The sequence below is a fragment of the Zootoca vivipara genome, chromosome 2 (assembly GCF_965207765.1).
Source record: "Zootoca vivipara chromosome 2, rZooViv2.hap1.1, whole genome shotgun sequence".
Taxonomy (NCBI): Eukaryota; Metazoa; Chordata; class Lepidosauria; order Squamata; family Lacertidae; genus Zootoca; species Zootoca vivipara.
In genome coordinates this window covers 116262308-116266957 of record NC_142584.1, presented here as the reverse complement: position 1 = coordinate 116266957, position 4650 = coordinate 116262308, and positions in this window count along the sequence as shown.

The window sequence follows — 4650 nt, the reverse complement described above, 5'->3', positions numbered from 1 at the left end:
TTCTAACTTATAACCCTTATTACCAATCTACTGACTTCCTCATTCCTCCTCCTGCGATTCTTTACAAATCATCCGTAGTAAACTCTAAATCTTATATAATTTCTAATTATTACTTTAATATTACCTTATTTCTCTATCTTTTACATCTTATCCTTTCATATTCTATCTAAATCTTACTTCTTAATTACTTCTTAATTAAATCTTACTTCTTAATTAAATTATCATTGACTTCTAACAATACTTATTTCACACCATTGTATTATCTACAACCTCTATTTTATCTCCCTCACTTCCACTAATTCTAATCTATTATATTGCGGTCTTGAGGGTGCTCTGGAGTGTCTGGAGGCAGTTGGAGGATGGATGGTGGCTAACAGATTGAGGTTGAATCCTGACAAGACAGAAGTACTGTTTTGGGGGGACAGGGGGCAGGTGGGGGACTCCCTGGTCCTGAATGGGGTAACTGTGCCCCTGAAGGACCAGGGGCGCAGCCTGGGAGTCATTTTGGACTCACAGCTGTCCATGGAGGCACAGGTCAATTCTGTGCCCTGGGCAGCTGTCTATCAGCTCCATCTGGTACGCAGGCTGAGACCCTACCAGCCCACAGACTGTCTCGCCAGAGTGGTGCATGCTCTGGTTATCTCCCACTTGGACTACTGCAATGCACTCTACGTGGGGGCTACCTTTGAAGGTGACCCGGAAACTGCAACTAATCCAGAATGCGGCAGCTAGACTGGTGACTGGGAGCGGCTGCCGAGACTACATAACACTGGTTTTGAAAGATCTACATTGGCTCCCAGTACGTTTCTGAGCACAATTCAAAGTGTTGGTACTGACCTTTAAAGCCCTAAATGGCCTCGGCCCAGTATTCCTGAAGGAGTGCCTGTACCCCCATCGTTCAGCCCGGACACTGAGGTCCAGCTCTGAGGGCCTTCTGGCGGTTCCCTCCCTGCGAGAAGTGAGGTTACAGGGAACCAGGCAGAGGGCCTTCTCGGTAGTGGCACCTGCCCTGTAGAATGCCCTCCCACCAGATGTCAAGGAAATAAACAACTATCTGAGTTTTAGAAGACATCTGAAGGCAGCTCTGTTTAGGGAAATTTTAAATGTTTGATCTTTTATTGTGTTTTTAATATCCTGTTGGAAGCCACCCAGAGTGGCTGGGGAGGCCCGGCCAGATGTGCAGGGTATAAATAATAAATTATTATAATATTATTATTACATTCAGCAAAGTGCCTGGCGACACTTGAAAGGCTAATGCTAACCCATTTACTGCAGCATTGGCTTACACAGACTAGTTAGTGTCTGCTTCATCACATAAAGGAAGTGAGAGAGCCTATAAGTGCAAGAGACGCAGATGGTGGGTGGAAGACTGTAGATGTGTGAGAGGGGATGGGATAGTAATCTTCAAATACAGTGGTACCTCTACTTACGAATTTAATGCATTCCGAACACACATTTGTAAGTCGAATCCCATAGGAATGCATTGGGAGAAAAAATTCGTAAGTCGAAGCAACCCTATCTAAAAATTCGTAAGTAGAAAAAATCCTATCTAAACCGCATCCAAGATGGCGGACGGAGCTCTGTTCGTAAGTAGAAAAATTCGTAAGTAGAGTTATTCGTAAGTAGAGGTACCACTGTATCTTAAGGGCACGTGTCACATGGAAGAGGGAACAAGCTTGCTTTCTCCTGCTCTGGAGGGTAGGACTCGAACCCATGGCTTCAAGCTACAAGGAAGAAGATAAACATCAGAAGAACCTTCTGACAAAGGTGTTCAGCAGTGGAACAGTCTCCCTTGGGAGGTTGTGGGCTCTCCTTCCGTGGAGGCTTTTACGCAGTGGCTGGGTGGCCGTCTGTCATGGAGGCTTTAGCCGAGATTCCTGCATTGCGGGGGGTTGGACTAGGTGACCCTCGGGTCCCTCCTAGCTCTAAGATTCTATGAAAGAGGCAGTGAATAGCAAAGAGAGTGGTGTTTCAATCAATCAATCAATCTTTGTATGTATGCTGCCTTTCCAAAGAAAAAACTATGCTCAAGGCAGCTTACAACGTATAAAAAAACCCACATAACTACAGATGGGCAGGGTATAAATAAATTATTGTTATTATTATTATTATTATTATTATTTGTTGTTGTTGTTGTTACACCCCCAAAAGTTTTGGATTCAACGTTCGTCGCAGTCGCAGCTTTGGATGCAGCAGAGGAAGACATGTCTCTTTGCCTCCAGGTTCCAGCTCAGCTGAGACACAAACACACCCACCCATAATAAACAAATTAATAGTAATGAAGAAAACACCTTGAGGATGAAGAGAAAAGAAAGCAGGGAGAGAGGTGTAGGTTAGACAAGGAGTGGGGAGAAAAAACTGCCCGTTATCGCTACTCCTACTTTATCCTGCTCTCCCTGGCACAAGAGCCCTGCTGGAGGGAGAAAGTTGGCAACGCGCCAGGGGCGTACCCAGGATCAAAACTGGGGCAAGGGGTGGGGCCAAGGGGCGGGAGGGGAGGGGGCACAAAGTGGAAATGTGGGCGGGGCTACAGAGCCCAGGTGAAATCAAAATAAACCGTAAAAACTACAGCAAACTGATCACATATTAAAAAAAACATTTCAATGCCATTTAAAACATTACTGAGAGAGAAGCGGGGAGAGGGGGATGAGAAATAAATAAACCCCGAAAATAAATAAACAATGCAACAAGGATGGGTAATAATCAAGTCTGAAATATGTTTGTTTGCATTAGCTATGATGTTTTATAAATGTACAGTTGTAGCTTGGGACTCAAACGGCTTGGCTCCTGAACAAATCGGCTCCCAAACGCCGCAAACCCAGGAGTGAGTGTTCTGGTTTGCAAGCGTTTTTCAGAAGCTGAATGTCCAACGCAGCTTCCGCTCCTGCAGCCAAGCAGAAGCTGCGCGTTGGTTTTCCAACCATTTTGGGAGTCAAACGGACTCCCAGAACGGATTAAGTTCGAGAACAAAGGTACCACTGTATTTGATATATTATTTTGTCCTGCCTAATAAATCCCATCACTGCCCCCCACAAGGCAGGTTATAAATAAAATAACGTAAATAAAAAACTGGGGCAAAACCTTTAAAGAGAAATACAGTAAAGTGGGTGTGGTGAAAGAACAGACAAAACTGAAGAGGCATTATAAAGGCTAGGCTAGGAGAACAAGGGGTGGGAGTTTAATGGAGCCAGTATGATGCAGCAGTCAAAGTGCTGGCGGTGATCGGGGTTCGAATGAGCACACAGCCATCAAGCTCACTGTGTGACCTCGGAGCAGCCACTGTCTCTTGGTCTATGAGATTTTGTGAGGATAAAATAGGAAAACCATGTACATCACCTTGAGCTCTTTGGAGGAAATTTATCAATGCAATAAATGACAGGTTAGTCAGTAGCTATTGATCAGCAAAGCCAAGTAAAGTCTTCAGATACAACAAGAGTAGAGAGGAAGCAAACTGCAGCAGAATTACCAACTTCCATTGGGTTTCTGGTTGCATATCCTCCAACATTTCCCCGATGAAAACAGAGATGTCCTATTATTATTATTATAAATAATAATACTTTTATTATTTATACTCCACCCATCTGGCTGGGTTGCCTCAGCCACTCTGGACTGGTTTCAAGCTATATAAAAACCTAATAAAACATTAAAGAACTTCCCTATGCAGGGCTGCCTTCAGATGTCTTCTAAAGGTTGTAGTTACTTAGCTCAGCGGTCACATAACTGAGTTGATGCATTGGGGGGGGGGAGTGATGCTGGGCTAAGTGCTAATTGCCCAGGGGTCTTTACCTTTTTTTTACACACACATATTGGTTATATCCTGACTTTTAGGACAAATGCCCTTCCAGGTCTGTGTCCAAAACCAGACATCTGATATACCGGTATAATGCCAATAACTTCGAATTGGAAGGGCCATAGTTCAGTGGTAGAGCAGGTAAGGCTCATAGCTGCCAAGTTCTCCCTTTTTTTAAGGGAAATTCCCTTCTGCTGAATAGGCTTCCTCGCAAGAAAAGGGAAAACTTGGCAGCTATGGTAAGGCTAGGAATGTCCCCTGTCTGAACCCTGGAGCATGCTGCCAGTCAGTGTAGAGTCGACAATACTGATGTATAAGTGTAAATGACCTGAGCTAATGACACAGGGCAGCTACCCGTGTTCCTACAAGCCTGAAAATTGAGATGGCCCTTTCGGCTACACCCTGCAACAAGAGCTCTTTGTGGGAGCGCAGGAAGCACAGCCTTAACACGTCACGTGCGCAAATAATTTTTTTTAAGGGACCTTCGAACGTGTGCAGAGAGCCCTCTTCATTCTCTGCAGCAAACCAGCTCCTATATAAAATTGGGGGTCAGCTTTGGCTTCCAACTCCACCAAGCATGTGTGAGAGAGGAGGAGGAGGAGGAGGAAGGACTGCGGGGGAGAACAAGGGTTCATCGACGACGCCGTTAGAAAAGCTGTTAAGAGAGAGAACCTAAAAGGAACTCAGGTCGCTAGTCCCTCACGTCTTCCCTTACTTTCTGAGGTAGAGATTACGCGACCCTGCTGGAACTCACTTCCTGCCCCCTCCCCAAGCTGCTCCGCCTCAGCCACATCTCGCCCAGCCGCTGATCCATCTGCCCGCCGGGCAATCTCAACGTGCCGGCTGTGCGAGGCGTCGCC